Raw genomic sequence first — 17,602 nt, forward strand, 5'->3', positions numbered from 1 at the left:
ACATGAGGAACTATATACTTGGAAAAGAAGGACTTTGGATACTCAGGAGAACCCATATACGAAACAACCAGAACCTCTGTACCTCTGATATAGAGGGCACATTCAAGACTACTTTGAACCAAATGAGCAAGGACAACCAACCAACCAAGAATCACCCTCATCACAAACAGCTACGTAAGAAGGCATTTATTCTTGCCCTTCTTCCACATTGCCTAAGCAATTAAAAAACCCTGGCCTAAAAATGGAGGAAGGAGAAATCAATTCTTTGCAGAATGAAGGGAGAAAAGGAATTTTGAATTGAATTTAAAATTAAATTTGAATCAATAACACAAGACTTGTCTAATAATTGAAAGTGACTGGGATCTTCTGCAATCTAGTCAAGTTATTTAATGTACCTCTTACTAACTGCATACAATTTGACATTGTGATAGTTAATTGTCTCAAAGTACAATGAACAATAATTGGAAGCTTATACCCAACTGAATTATAACTTTTCAAAAAGTGTATTTACATGTTACCCTGTTTTCATCTTTGTTTAGAACAAGGATGTCCAAGTTGTCTTTACATGATGGTTTTTTCCCTTTTGCTCCCATGTATGGATTGCACTGTGATTGCATATTCAGGATAATTCTGCTTCTTGGGATCCCCCACAGTAACATAATAAAAGTGACTTGAAAGGATAATGGGAGGCCAGAGTCCTCAAAGGGTCCTTATTCTGCATTTTCAGTGCCAGAATTCACACATGCCAGCCCTCTGTGTGTACTACTGGGGATGATCACAGGGCATTTGCAGGGAGAAATAACTGGATGAGGTAAAGATGCAACCACATGAGCATCCTAATAACGGACACATGAAATATGGAGGAAATCCATCCACTGGGAGATCAAAAGGCCTGCTTTTTTAGAGGGCCTTGGTCAATTTTACAGATCACCATGAGTGACAATCACTTGTAATATCTCCCAAATAATTCTTTTTTTTCTTTTTTTTTTTTTACAGGCAGAGTGGACAGTGAAAGAGAGAGACAGAGAGAAAGGTTTTCCGTTGCCGTTGGTTCACCCTCCAGTGGCCGCCACGGCTGGCGCGCTGCAGCCGGCCCACCATGCTGATCCGAAGGCAGGAGCCAGGTGCTTCCTCCTGGTCTCCCATGCGGGTGCAGGGCCCAAGCACTTGGGCCATCCTCCACTGCACTCCCGGGCCACAGCAGAGAGCTGGCCTGGAAGAGGGTCAACCGGGACAGAATCTGGCACCCCAACCGGGACTAGAACCCGGTGTGCCGGCGCCGCTAGGCGGAGGATTAGCCTAGTGAGCCACAGCGCCGGTCTCCAAATAATTCTTATAATAAATTGTGCCAAATTCCACTGGAAGGAAAGATACAGAGAGTAGAAGGAGTGGGGAGGAGAACTATTAAATTAAAATGAATTAGTAAATCAGCAGGTGTACTAAGAAAATGAAAACTCAAGATCAGATTGCTGTAAAAAGAGTTGTAGCTGGTGGGAGCAGCTGGTGGGAAGAGTTAACCTCCACTTCATCTTGAGTAATGTTAACACCCTAAGCGGTGATATTCAAGTTGATTCTGCCACCATAAGGCAATGGCAAATGCTGCAGCCTGCATGAAACTTAGCCTACTTCATAAATATGATCAGCCTAAAGGAGGGAACTGGAGGGCAACAGAGCACAGACTGCAAGGAAAAATTGTGTTCAATAAAAATAGATAGGAGAACGTCCATAGAATCCAGAGAATGTGAATTATGCTGAAGACCTGCCAAGAAAAGTAAGGATTTGAAAAAATTTTCATACCTTTCATTTGTTAATCTTACCACTGTGGTTATATTGAGTCACCACAGACTGCTTACAGCCCACAAAATGTAATAATTAAAACTAAAGTCTGTATTAATGCTTAGAAACTTAGTATTTATATATTTTTTTTTGACAGGCAGAGTGGACAGTGAGAGAGAGAGACAGAGAGAAAGGTCTTCCTTTTTCCGTTGGTTCACCCCACAATGGCCGCTGTGGCTGGTGTGCTGCGGCTGGCACACCACACTGATCCAAAGCCAGAAGCCAGATGCTTCCCTTGGTCTCCCATGTGGGTGCAGGGCCCAAGCACTTGGGGCATCCTCCACTGCACTCCTGGGCCACAGCAGAGAGCTGGACTGGAAGAGGAGCAACCGGGACAGAATCCAGCACCCCAACTGGGACTAGAACCCAGTGTGCCGGTGCCACAGGCGAAGGATTAGCCTGTTAAGCCACAGCGCCTGCCAGTATTTATATTTTAACTGTACTTTTCAGTATCTTAAACCAAACTCACGAAAAACATAGGAATTTAAGGTAACACTATAGCAAGAAGAGGAGGCTTTTGAGAATGGACTATATATTTATAAAATTTGAACGATTAGGGTAACCTAGTACACACTATTTTGCAAGACTGATGATTCTCACCAATGTTGTAAAGGCAACTGTTTTGAAGGGTTTTTTCTTTTCTTTTTAAAAATATTCACTGGTGATGTATTTAAACTGATCTAACTCATTGCTCAATCTTCCTTAGACCACTAAATATAATGGTACCCCCACAGGGTCATAGCTCTATGAAGCTCAGGTAAGACTTAAGATTTTTTTTTTGAGTCCAACATGAAATTACTATAACTCACATATAAAATAAACTTGCATTGTTCTACTTCAGAATATTTTAGCTGAATGTTTCATATTCAACTATTTGTTATGAAACGCTAAAGATATATTGGAAACTCGAAAGAGATAACTTCTCCATTTTGAAGTTTCTGAGTTTCTTTATGGAAAAAGAGAAACATGTATAGGACTAAACAATTGAAACCCTGTATGTCAAAAGTAAGCATTATTCATTAGTTGGGAATCAAAAATATCTCTGAACTATGCTGCTTCTTGGAAAATGAACAGGGACTTGGCCTGAAATGCCATCTCTGGCTTGACTCAAGATAGCACAACTGCTAAGGGTGTAATGTGCATTTTCACTCCCAAGGATCTGGGAAATAAGCACAAACAAAATAGACTATGACTTAAAGTTTAGCTGTGGGAAATTTACTGCAGCTAAATAGAGAAGAAAACAGCTGATCCCAGGGGAAGCAAGTAGATGGTAATGCAGGATGCAATTAAGAGCAGGGGCACACTAATTCCCTACTACTGCTTGTCTCAGCCAGTCACTCTGAGCAAAGGCAGCTGCAGCAAGGAGAGGTCCTCTCTACTCCAGCATCTGGGAAGGCAGGGATTTCCAGCACAAAGACCCATCAATTGAAGGGTGAAATGACAGAGGATTCAGAAAGATTGGTTGGCTAATGGACAGGGGAATAAATTCTCCCAGAACACTCCCTGTTCGAACCATTGGAAATGGAGTTGCCCTTCAGATAATCTGTATGCCTGTTTCTTTTTTCCATTTTCAATTTATAATAACAATAACGACCTAGACATAGGACATTTCCTGGGCTTTAATGACTGTCTGAGGTTAATGGCCCTCAACTACACCTCAGGCCATCAACCCCTCCCAACTGGTCATTAATCTCCAGGAAATATCCTGCTCCGGGGTCATTATTGTTTCAATATCAGCTATACCTTAAAAGCTTTATGGATTCTGCAAATACAGATTTCTTGCCAATAGAGGTTATAAAACCTGTTTAGAATTCCAAAAATTATCTTGAGTTTGACCTCTCAGAAATGTTTTGTTCAAAAACTAAAATTGACTTAAGAAAACATTCAATTTTACTTTTGTTTACTTGCATGTTCTCAGAAAAGAGGCTTATTAAATATTATAAAGTCTCAAAAATCAATTAATACTGGGGGGTGGGAAGGTCAGTTTTCAAAGAGAGCACCCTCTTTCCTAAATAGTAGCACAACTCAACCTTTGAAAACATAGGTTATTGGTGAAAATACCTCCTGACAATGGTTTATGTGCTTGAATGTCACACTGAATTTCCAAATTTATCTATATCTCATTTTGGTCCTATAAGAAATAGTCTATTTTATATATTAATATTATTAAAATAATCATTTTATCTGCTGAAGATTATTACATATGGAGAGAGACTGAGACAAGGGGAATATACAGCTTCTAGAAGGGGCAGCTATTAAGATGCTAATTTAGCAATGACGAGGATGATTGCCCAAGAGGCCTTTGAGATCTAGAGAGGAAGAGGGCATAGCAGGTGTTTAGCATGAGGGAAATCCAACAAATGGTAATAGGGGCATGTCCCAGTAAACTGTAAGACAGAAACATGAGGACCTGGGCAGGCAGGGCCATGGGAAACATGGAAGCAGTCAATTGGCCACCAGCTTTGGGGCAGAATTTAGAGTCAGAGATCCGAGAGTGGAGGTTCTATTGAACCTAAATGCAGAATTATAAAGAACTGCAGCCCAGGTAGGGACTGCAGACCCAGTAACTGAATAAAGCAGGATACTGCTGACAGGCATAAGTACATTCCCAATTACTAGACAGAGAGCCCAGAACGAGAGAAAACAGAAGGTGGGCTGTTTTAGTCTCCTCAGGCTGCTATAACAAAATACCATAGACTAGGTGACTTAGTAGAAATTTATTTCTCACTGTTCTAGAGGCTGAAAGCCCAAGATCTAGGTGCTGACCAATTCAGTTCCTGGTGAACACACTAATATGGCCTGGATACAGTTTGAATATGTCCTCCAAGGGTTCACATATAGGAAGCTCGGTCCCCAGGGTGGCAATGTTGCCTTGAAGAGGTGGGGCTTAGTGGGAGCTAATTACAACATTGGGAGAATTACCCAGGAATGCAGGTCTCACAAAGTGAGCTGGCTCTTTTGAGAGTAGGTTGTTATAAAGTAAGCCCACTCCATGTACTTGACTTCCACTGCACATGGCCAGTTCCCTTTCCATTTCTCCACCATGCTATGAGGAAGCCTGTGGGGCCCTTCGCTGAGGTCAAACAGATGGGACTACATGATCTTAAATATTCAGCATCCAAAATGTGAGCTAAATAAATTACTTATGAGTACCCAACCTCAGGTATTTTGTTATAACAGCAGAAAATAGACCAAGACGGGTCCTCTTCCTAATTTACACAGTCTCCCCCTTGCCGTATCTTCACATGACAGAGAAACAGAGATCTACCCTACAGCTCTCTAATTCCTTCCAGGGGGTCCAAATCTCAGAATTTTAGCTAAGTTTAATTACCTGCCATCTTCAAATATCATCACATGAGGGGCTAGGGGCTCAACATACAAATGTTGGGGGACAGAAACATTTTGTCTATAGCACAGGTTGACTGGAGTCTTCCTAAGTTAGAATCCTCATGGTCAGTGATGCATTAATCATGGAGCCTAACATAGAACTAAATCTTGGCACCATGAGGCTAAGAGGCAGAAAATCACACAGGTCACATAGATGAATCTACTCCAAAATTCCATATTCAAAAGGACAAAAAAAAAACCTTTCCTTTGAAATGCCACTTGAAGATTTTATAATAAGTTATATAAGGATGAAACCTATAAGGTATTGAGACTCAAAGCATGTAATTAAGAAAATAACAACTTCCTGGAATTTTAAAATAAACTCCTCTTTGAAGACAAGTGAATAATTCAACTCTTAGGAAATGAAATGATGTGTTGTTTTCCTACTTGATTGCTTTTATAACACTTCTGCAAACACTACAGTTGATGTGCTAATTGCCACTGGAATATCTGAACTATGAAATCAGGGAAGCATAAAATGAAAGATGAATCTGAAACATATTTTGAGATAAGGGTATGAGGGTATGCAGTTTATTTGGAAACCTATTTAGATGATTCTTAAATCCTTAGTGAACTTTTAGAATGAAAACTAAACCATAGGCTGGTGCCGCAGCTCACTAGGCTAATCCTCCACCTTGCAGCGCTGGCACACCGGGTTCTAGTCCCGGTCGGGGCACCGGATTCTGTCCCGGTTGCCCCTCTCCAGGCCAGCTCTCTGCTGTGTCCAGGGAGTGCAGTGGAGGATGGCCCAAGTACTTGGGCCCTGCACCCCATGGGAAACCAGGAGAAGCACCTGACTCCTGCCATCGGATCAGCGCTGTGTGCCGGTCGCCAACGGCAAAGGAAGACCTTTCTCTCTGTCTCATTCTCTCACTGTCCACTCTGCCTGTCAAAAAAAAAAAAAAAAAAGCTAAACCGTGCAGTGATATCACCAAGATAGCAAAATAGGAGCTATCAAGCTTTACCTCCCTCCCCCCCCCACCCCAGAAATTCAACTAGCAACCATTCACAGGCAAGAATATTATGCAGATAGGCCCTGTGGTATAGTAGTTTAAGCTGCTGCTTAGGATGCCTGCATCCCATATTGGAATACCTGATTCAAGTCCCAGCTACTTCATTTCCAATCCAGCTTCTTGCTAATGTACATCCTGGAGGGTGGTAGCAGATGATGGCTCAAAAGCTTGTGTCCCTGCCACCAGGATGGGAGATGTCGATGGAGTTCCAAGCTCCTGACTTCAGGCTGGTCCAACGCTGGCTGTTGGGGGGCATTTGGGAGAGTGAACCAGTTGGGAAGCTTTATCTCTTTCTCTCTCTCTCACTTTGTGTATATGTGTGTGTGTTGTTCCACCTTTCAAACAGATAAAAATAAATAAATAAACATGTAAATAAGAATATTATCATGAACATCCCAAAATGTGGGAGTGTGGCAGATGCACCTTCTTGGACCACAGAACCCAGAAAAGCTGCAATCAAATGGTAGAACAATTCTCTATGTGCCCCTCCCCTGAGCTAATACAGCACCACATACAGAAAATTCTCCTGAAACCATAGTTTTTACAATGAGACATTTAGCCACCACATCATTCTGGAATCTTTGCAGGAAGTATATTACTGTCTCATCCCACAGGAAACTGGGAGTATCTGAAGAAGTAGACCACCTAGGGTCAGCTGGACAAAAAGAATAACATGAGGCTTAGAGTAATTGTCATGCCGATCTTAGTGGTTGCCTGCATTGTAACCAATGGAAGTGCCACTCGAGACACTAGCTAATAACATCATGCTGCAGGACACAGTTCACAGGTCTTCCAGGTTCAAATCCCAAGCCAGCTTCTCCAGACAGTGCAGGTATTCTCATTAAGTCTTCTGCAGGTCAAGAGGCAACGGTAGGTCAGCAATACCCCCCAGAGCAAGCATCTGGCCACACCCAAGCCCAGTGGCAGTGACTCCACCAAGACTCAGTGATTTGTTTAATTCTACCCAGGACAGGAAACAAGTGTAAGTCCACACATATCTGTGGAGCGTAGTCTTTGGCCCTTTCTACCCTATATGGTCAAGCAGCAATCAAGAGACCTCAGAGAGCCCTTCATACAGCTCTGCATAACTACAGATTCCTAACAATAATTCTGCTCAGTCAGGGAAGATAATGTGCAACCCTGACCAATCAGAGGCAACTGCAGAGCACAGCCAGCATCCCCATCTGATCCCTCACTAGATCATGGAACAAAGCCAGCAATACCATTTGACCCCAAAGCACAGAAAGTAGCCCAGCACAACCAGAGAACCTGACACCAAAGTCCGCCTATACAGGACTGCTACTGCCTGGCCCATCACTCTCCCAATGATGATTTATCACCACCAAATAAAACTTGATAAGGCTGGAAGAAGTAACTGTTTCCTAAAGCACACAAGCATCAGTGCAAGGAAATAGCATTAGAAAAATTCAGGGAGGGGCTGATGTTATGGTGCGGCAGCTTAACCTACTGCTTGTGAAACCAGCATCCCTTATCAGAGTGCCTATTTGAGTCCTAGCTGCTCCACTTCCAAACCAGCTTCCTGCTAATGTACCTAGGAAGGCAGCAGATGATGGCCCAAGTACTTGGGTCCCTGCCATCCATGTGGGAAATCCAGATGGAGTTCTTGGCTTATACCTAAGCCTGGCCCATCCTTGGCTGTTGCAGGTATTTGGAGAGTGAACCCCAGCAGATAGACTCTCTTTCTCTCTCTCCCTCTCTCTCTCAAATAAATATTTCTTTTTTAAAAAAAGAAAAATAAAATATGATACCACCTAAAGAAATGACTAAAGCTCCAGTTAAGGCCAATCACTGACAATTCAGAATAATTAACTTAAAGAAGTTCAGGAGCCGGCGCCACGGCTCACTAGGCTAATCCTCCGCCTTGTGACACCGGCACACCGGGTTCTAGTCCCAGTCGGGGCGCCGGATTCTGTCCCGGTTGCTCCTCTTCCAGGCCAGCTCTCTGCTGTGGCCAGGGAGTGCAGTGGAGGATGGCCCAAGTGCTTGGGCCCTGCACCCCATGGGAGACCAGGATAAGTATCTGGCTCCTGCCATCAGATCAGTGCAGTGCGCTGGCCGCAGCGCGCTGGCCGCGGCCGCCATTGGAGGGTGAACCAATGGCAAAGAAAGACCTTTCTCTCTGTCTTTCTCTCTCACTGTCCACTCTGCCTGTCAAAAAATAAAAAATAAAAAATAAAAAAAAAGAAGTTCAGGAAACTACAAAAAAATATGATGGAAAATTAAATGAGGGGCTGGCGCTATGGCATAGTGGGTAAAGCCACATCCTGCAGTGCCAGCATCCGATATGGGCACCAGTTTGAGTCCCAACTGCTCCTCTTCCAATCCAGCTCTCTGCTATGCCCTGCAAAAGCAGAAGTTGGCCTAAGTCCTTGGGTTCCTGCACCCATGTGGGAGACCCAGAAGAAGCTCCTGGCTCCTGGCTCCTGGCTCTTGGCTCCTGGCTTCGGGTCTGCCCAGCTTTGGCAATTACAGCTAATTGGGGTGTAAAGCAGCAGATGGAAGACCTCTCAACCTCTCTCTCTCTCTCTCTCTCTGCTTCTCCTTCTCTCTCGGTGTAACTCTGACTCCCAAATAAATAAATAAATCTTTAAAAAATTAAATGAAATTTGGAAAATAATTCATGAGCAAAGTGGGGAGAAAGACAAAGAAATAGAAACAAAAAAAATCCTAAAAATAAACAATACAATAACTGAAGAGAAAAATTCAATGGAAAGCTTCAGCAGGAAACAATATAGCAGAATAATCTGAGAATGGAGACAAAATATTTTCAAATTTCTATGGGGCCAGCACTATGATGCAGTTGGTTAATCCTCCACCTGTGCAGTCAGCACACATATGAATGCCAGTTCTAGTCCTGGCTGCTCCACTTCTGATCCAGCTCTCTGCTATGGCCTGGAAAAGCAGTAGAAGATGGCCCAAGTGCTTGGGCCCCTGCACCTATGTAGGAGACCTGAAAGAAACTCCTGGCTCCTGGCTTTGGATCAGCCCAGGTCCAGCCATTGCTGCCATTTGGGGAGTGAATCAGCAGATGAAGACCTTTTTCTCTGTCTCTCCCTTTCACTGTCTGTAACTCTACCTGTCAAAAAAAAAAAGAAAGAAAGAAAAAAAAAGTTGTCTAATCAGATGAGCAAAAAGAAAAAAGAAAAAAATAATGAAGAAGGCTTACAATAATTATGAGGTACCACCAAGTGAACTGACCCATCATCAAGAGAGAGAAGAAAGGGCCTGGAAAGCATACTTATTTAAAGAAATATGGCTGAAATATTTTAATACCTAGGGAAAGATGATAGTATCCAGGTATAAGAAGCTCAGAAGTCACCAACCAAATTCAACTACAAAGAGGAGTTCTCCAAGACATATCTTAATAAAAAAATCAAAAAAATAAAGAATGCCAAAAGCAGCAAGATATAAGAAACATATTGAATTCAAGTGAGCCTCAATATAGATTTCAGAATATCTCTCAGTAGAAACACTACCAGCCAGGAGAAAATAGGATATTGTAATCAAAGCAATAAAGAAAAAAATCTTTAACCCAAAGCCAGCATTGTGGTATAGCAGGTTGAGCCACTGCTTGTGACACTACCATCCCCTATGGATGCTAGTTCCTGTCCTGGCTGCTCCAATTCTGATCCCTGCTAATGCACCTGGGAAAGGAGAAGAGTATGGCCCAAGTCTTTGGGCCCCTGCAGAAGACCTGGATGAAGCTCCTGGCTTTGGCCTGGCCTCACCATGGCCATTCAGGCCATCTGGGGAGTGAACAAACAGATGGAAGGTGTGTTTGTGTGTGTGTGTGTGTGTCCCTCTCTCTCTCTGACTCTGCTTTTTACATACATACATACATACATACATACATCTTTAAAAACAATCTTTTAAGCAAGAATATTTTACCTGACTGCTCTTCAGAAATCAGGAAGAAATAAAATCTTCCTCAAGCAAACAAAATCTAAGGGAGTTCATCACCACCAGGTCTGCTTTATAGGAATTATTCAAAGTTACTTAAGCTGATAACAAAGTCTTTTAATTAATAAAAAAATGCAAGTAAAAAAAGTAATGGCATAAGTAACACATAGTTATATTCAGAATTCTCTAACAATGTTAGGGTGGTACAAAAAGCAATTCTATTCTTATTTGGAAGATTAAAAGAAAGACTATTAAAAACACTACTACAAATTCTTAATAGATATACATTAAAAATGTAAATTTTGACAAAATCATAAAAGATGAGGAGCATAGCAGAGAGTAGAAATTGTAGAGTATTTATATGTAAATAAATGCAAATTGTTATCAGCTTAATGTAGATTATTTCAAAGATATTTTATGAAAGCCTCATGGTAACCACCAAGCAGAAACCTATAGTAGTTGCAGAGAAATATAAAAATAAAGCATTCAAAACATCCAACCACAGACAACTATCAAGCTACAAAGAAAGACAGCAAGAAAGGAAGAAAGAAAAAATACCCTAGAGCAATCCAAAAAACAAATTGCAAAATGGCAATAGTGATTTCTTATCAATCGTGATCTTGGCTGTAAATGGATTAAATAGTTCAATACAACAATAGCTGAATTAATCTTTAAAAAATTAGTAACCAACCATATGGTGTCTAAAAGAGACTCACTTTATTGGTAAGGACACACATAGACTGTAAGTGAAGGGATAACTAAAGCTTTTCTACATAAATGGAAACTGAAAGATAGCAGAGGTGACTATACATACATCAGACAAAACAGAATTTTATCATAAGCTATAAAAGAAAGACATAATTATAAAGGAGTTAATTTAGCAAGCATACATAAAATTATACACAAATATGTAGTTAACACAAATGCACCTAAATACATAAAGCAATTATTAAATGATCTGAGAGGCATAGACTACAACTCAATAGTAGTAGACCTCAATACTGCACTACCAACAATGGACAGATCATCTAGACAGAAAATTAATAAAGAAATCTAGATTTGAATTACATGTTAGACCAAATAGATCTAAAAGACAAACACAGAACATTCTATCCCCTAGTAGAACAACATATACTCTACTGAAGAATGCACAGAACATTTTGCAGCATAGATCATTCTATGGGAAAAAACGAAACAAGTTTAAGAGGTTTGAAATCACATCAAGTATCTTTTCACATCACTGTGTTATGAAACTAGAAATCTTAGACAAATGCACAAATATGTGGAAATTAATCAACATGTTCCTATACAATGAGTCACAGAAGAAACCAAAAAGGAAATTTAAAAAACCTCAAAACAGAAGAAAATGAAAGCATAACATACTAAAACATGAGCTGTGACAAAAGCATTCCTAAGAGAGAAGTTTATAGCATTGAACACCTATATCAAGAAAGAAAGACCACAAATAATCTGTTACACCAGAAATGTTAAGTAGAAAAAGAACAAACTAAGCCCAAAGTTAGCAGAAGGGATAAAATAACAAGGATCAGAGCAGTGACTAGTAAGATAGAGACTAGAAAAACAATGAAAAAAATCAAAACTAAGAGTAGGCTTTTACAAAAGATAAAAACAGCAAGCAGTTAGCTGACAAAGAAAAAAGAGAGAGATTGCCCAAATCAACAAGATCAGCAATGAAAGAGGAGGCGTCACAATACTACCAAGATAAAAATGAAAAGGAGAAATTGTTAGAAACAATGATATGCTAACTGTGGGGAGCAACTCAGACTAGACTGTTACTGGAATTAAGACTTATTCTATGCATCTGCTCTCCCACAATATGGCGCTGAGAAGGGAGTAACAGCTTCTACACAGCTGCCTCCAGTTCAACCAATGAACTGTAGGACCTGCTCCTGATTGGAGGAGAGCAGCGTACTCGGCGTGTGGGTAGCAGAGTTGGGATTGGTGGAAGAGGACTATAAAGGAGGAGAGAGACGGCATGCACCAGGAACATCTAAGAGGAACATCTATCTGAAGGAACACCTGTGCAGCCCCTGAGAGAGCCGGCCAGCGGTGTGCCGCTCCCCCGCGGAAGTGGGGAAAGTGGCCAGGGGGAACCGCCCTTCCACGGAGGTGGAAGGGACGGTAGCCAACCCGGGAAGAACCAGCAGCAAACCCGGGAAGGGCCGAGCAGACGAAAGAACAGCGCAGGGTCCTGTGTCGTTCCTCCACAAAGAGGGGGAGCGACAGCTAACAAACTGAATAGCCTAGAAGAAATGGGTAAATTCCGAGCCATATACAATCACAGCTATATAACTATATGGTCAATGATTTTTCACCAACATGCCAAGAATACATAATGGAGAAAGATCCATTTCTTCAATAAAAGTATTGGAGAATCAAGATATATATATATATATATGCATAAAAATGAAATTGGATCTTTATTCACAATATTTATAAAAATAAAATGGATTAAAGAGCTGAATGTGAGTAGTGCTCAAGAAGTTTGTGGAAAATGAATATTACAAAAGCACTATGGATTTCAATTTTTTTTTGCATGAATATAAACTTACCTTTTAATCTCATTTCTGAAGTCTCCTCTTAACAGCCCTGAAACTATAAAACTGCTTGAAAAAAAAACACAGACATTGTTCTGGGCAATGACTTTTTTGGTGTGTTGTTGCTTTGGGCAATGGTCCTGAAAGCACAGGCAGAAGAGCGAAAACAGATAAACGGGATGTCATCAGACTAAAACTCTTCTTCACAGCAAAGGAAACAATTAACAAAGTGAAGAAATAATCCACAGCATGGGGGAAATATTTGCAAACCACATATATTTTGTGTATTAACTAAAATATATAAGGAACTCAAATAAGTGTTAGAATATGGAAAAAAGTAAACTCTTATGTATTTTTTGTTGAGAATGCAAATCAAGAAAGCCATCATGGAAAATGTATGGTAGTTCTTAAAAAACTTAAAAATACAACCACCATACGATTCAGTAATCTCACTTCTGGGTCTCGGTCTAGGTCTGAAGGAACTGATATCAGTATGTTGAAGGGGTATCTGCAATCCCATGTTCATTGCCGACTCATTGCTGATTATCGTTACTGCTGTTATTCACAACAGCCAAGACATGGAAACAATGTAAGTGTCCACCAATGTTTGAATGGATAAAATAAGTGGTACATATTAAAATAAGTGGTACATAATAGAATACTCTTCAGCCTTAAAGGTTGGAGGACAGTGGAGTTCCATTATTTGCAACAACACGGATGAGTCTTAAGCACATTATGTTAAGTGAAATAAGGCACAGAAAGATAAATATGGCACAATCTCTGGCTTACAAGTGTGAGCCATCTAACAAGGAAGAATTAACAGAAGTAGAGCACAGAATGATGATTACAAGAGGCTCTGAGAGTGGGGAAAGGAAGGGTACAGAAAGCTGTTGATCAAAGATGGCAAATTTATGGATAGACAGAAGCAACAAGTTTTGAGATCTATTCCACTGCAGGGGGTGATAGAGTCAACAGCAATATATTATGCATTTCAAAATAGGAGAGAAATTCACCTTAAAAATTTCACCATAAAAGAAAGTTCAGCATAGAGCCAGCGCCGTGGCTCACTTGGTTAATCCTCTGCCTGCAGTGCCGGCACCCCAGGTTCTAGTCCCGGTTGGGGTGCCAGGTACTAGTCCCAGTTGCTCCTCTTCCAGTCCAGTTCTCTGCTGTGGCCCGAGAGGGCAGTGGAAGATGGCCCAAGTGCTTGGGTCCTGCACCCGCATGGGATACCGGGAAGAAGTACCCGGCTCCTGGCTTCAGATCGGCACAGCGCCGGCCATAGCAGCCATTAGGGGAGTGAACCAACAGAAGGAAGACCTTTCTCTCTGTCTCTCTCTCACTGTCTATAACTCTCTCTGTGTCTCTCTGTCTCTCTCTCACTGTCTAACTCTGCCTGGCAAAAAAAAAAAAAAAAAAAAAAAAAGGAAAAGGAAAGGAAAAGGAAAAAAAAGTTCAGCATAAAAAGCACACCATGAAAAATGATAGGAAAGCAAAACCTGTCAAGCAACTTGATTTAATCATGCCATGTTATATGAATGAATCAAAATATCACATTATACCCCCATATATATGTATTAGGATTCATCAATCAAAAATAATATTTAAGAAAATAAAATTAAGTAGAGCTGGGCAAAGACTGGAGAGATGATTTCTTCCGAGGACTGTGCTGTGAGTCTATAACCTTGAAAGAAAAGGGAGGGAAGACTTGAGACTAGTGAGATGGAAGTGCCAAAGGGGAGAAGGGGAGTGCTGTTTCTCTCCATATTTCAGGATAAGTGAGGCAGACTAGATAAACACCCTCTGATAGTATTCATTTTGTAAACCTCACAACTTGTGAATATATTATCTTCTGCAACAAAAGGTCTTTGCAGGTGTGATTAAGCATATTGAAGTGGGAGATTATCCCAGGTATCCAGATACACCAACGGTGATCAAAAGGGTCCCTGCAGGTAGAAGTTCAGAGTGAGAGAAGGCCATGTGCCAATGGAAATGCCCAGAAAAAGCTGAAGATTCCATGCCCCTGGCTTTGAAGATAAAGGAAGAGGCCCAGAGCCTGTGAACCCAGGAAGCCTCCAGAATGAATCCAACACCCTGACTCTGCCCCAGGCAGAGCCATGTCAGATGTCCTAACTTGAGGGATGTCTAACAAATTTGGGTTGTGTTAAGCCGCAGAGTTTGTGGTAATTTGTCACAGCAGCAATAGGAAGCTAAAAAAAAAAAAAAAAAAAAAAAAAAAACAACTCCGTCACTGCAAGTTTGATAGAACTGTGAATATAGAGTATTCAGCAATATCCTTATAAACAACAACAACAAAAAAACAATATAGAGGGGGAAATTTCCAATATACTATTTTCACTAGGAAAAAATGCATGATAAAACTTGAGCCCCCATTCCAAATGGAAACCCAAGGGGATCATATCTCCCCCTGAGATGCCTGGCTTTTGCACAGCATGGATAAGCACTGGGGGCTTCTTCCCCTCATTCAGATTTCACTACCCCAAAATTACCATTCTCAAATATAATGACTATGCCACTTTGCTTAAAGTCTGTCACATAATGCCTCTTTGGGTGCTTCCCAGATGAAATCCAAAGCCTCCATCACAAGTACAATTGCTCCTCAGCTGGCCTAGGTGGCCCTTTCTCAGCACACCATACCACTTATGCTTTGAGAATCACACTTCAGCCACTCACACACCGCCACAGTGATTGCTACATTGACATTTCTCCAGAATTTTTACCAACTTAATATTTTTATAAGCCAAGTAATGTTTCTCTTTAAAAAATCGTATTCTAAGGAACATCGTCAAATCAATGTTGATATACTAATTATAATTTACTAAATATTATATTTGTCCCTTTGGGACTGGCTTATTTCACTCAGCATGATGTGTTCCAGATTCCTCCATTTTGTTGCAAATGACTGGATTTCATTGTTTCTTACTGCGGTATAGTATTCTAAAGAGTACGTATCCTATAATTTCTTTATCCAGTCTACCGTTGATGGGCATTTAGGTTGGTTCCAGGTCTTGGCTATTGTGAATTGTGCTGCAATAAACATTAGGGTGCAGACTGCTTTTTTGTTTGCCAATTTAAATTCCTTTGGGTAAATTCCAAGGAGTAGGATGGCTGGGTCGAACGGTAGGGTTATATTCATGTTTCTGAGGAATCTCCAGACTGACTTCCATAGTGGCTTGACCAGTTTGCATTCCCACCAACAGTGGGTTAGTGTCCCTTTTTCCCCACATCCTCACCAGCATCTGTTGTTGGTAGATTTCTGTATGTGAGCCATTCTAACCGGGGTGAGGTGAAACCTCATTGTGGTTTTGATTTGCATTTCCCTGATTGCTAGTGATCTTGAACATTTTTTCATGTTCTCCCTGATCGGTGACAACTGACTGAACACCAAAAAGGAAACCTGTTGAAGTGAAATGGACACTATGAGAAACAGTGACTTGATCAGCATAGCCCTGACTGTTAATGAGCAACTTAATACATTATCCCTCTTAGTATTTCTTTTTGTCTGTTCTACTTAATATGACTGGTTTAATTCTGTAATTAATACACAGTTATTCTTAAGTGTTGAAATTTAACTGAAATGTGATCCCTGTTAAACATAAGAGTGGGAATAAGAGAGGGAAGAGATGTACAATTTGGGACATGCTCAAGCTGACTTGCCCCAAATGATAGCGTTAGAAACATACCAGGGGACTCCAATTCAATCCCATCAAGGTGGCATGTACCAATGCCATCTCACTAGTCCAAGTGATCAATTTCAGTTCACAATTGATCATAATGAAAGGACTAAGGGTCAAAGGGATCACATAAACAAGTCTAGTACCTGCTAATACTAACCGATAGAATAAATAAAGGGGAGAGTGATCCAACATGGGAAGCGAGATACACAGCAGACTCATAGAATGGCGGATGTCCTAAACAGCACTCTGGCCTCAGAATCAGCCCTAAAGGCATTCAGATCTGGCTGAAAAGCCCATGAGAGTATTTCAGGCATGGAAAGCCAAGACACTCTGGCAAAAAAAAAAAAAAAAAAAAAAAAACCTAAATGAAAGATCTCTGTGAGTGAGATCCCAGTGGAAAGAACAGGTCTTCAAAGAAGGAGGTACCTTTCTCTGAAGGGAGGAGAGAACCTCCACTTTGACTATGACCTTGTCTAAACAAGATAAGAGTCGGAGAACTCAAAAGGCTTCCATAGCTTTGGAAACTCATGACTGGAGCATAGGGAGATTACTGATGCCATAAACAGGAGTGTCAATTTGTAAAGTCAACAACAGGAGTCACTGTGCACTTACTCCTCATGTAGGATCTCTGTCCTTAATGTGCTATACATTGAGATTTAATGCTATAATGAGTACTCAAACAATATATTTCACTTTGTGTTTCTATGGGGGTGCAAACTGTTGAAATCTTTACTTAATGTATACTAAACTGATCTTCTGTAAAAAAAAAAAAAAAGAAATTACCAATTCCCAACGTGACTCTCACTGGGATTAAACATGACAATAGGTCTGATCTGGTTTCATCATCATTTAAAAAATCATCTATTATTTTTCACTTTATGTTTCTGTGTGGGAGCAAACTTGAAATCTTTACTTAATGTATGCTAAACTGATCTGTATATAAAGAGAATCGAAAATGAATCTTGATGTGAATGGAAGGGGAGAGGGAGTGGGAAAGGGGAGGGTTGCGGGTGGGAGGGAAGTTATGGGGGGGGAAGCCATTGTAATCCATAAGCTATACTTTGGAAATTTACATTCATTAAATAAAAGTTAAAAAAATGTTCAAAAAAATTTACTAAATGTTGAACTTTTAAAAGTAACTTTCAGAAATAAAATTTTACCTCTGTGTCCCACCTAAAACCATCTGTTT

Source organism: Oryctolagus cuniculus, chromosome 12, assembly GCF_964237555.1.
Source record: "Oryctolagus cuniculus chromosome 12, mOryCun1.1, whole genome shotgun sequence".
In the NCBI taxonomy this organism is placed as follows: Eukaryota; Metazoa; Chordata; class Mammalia; order Lagomorpha; family Leporidae; genus Oryctolagus; species Oryctolagus cuniculus.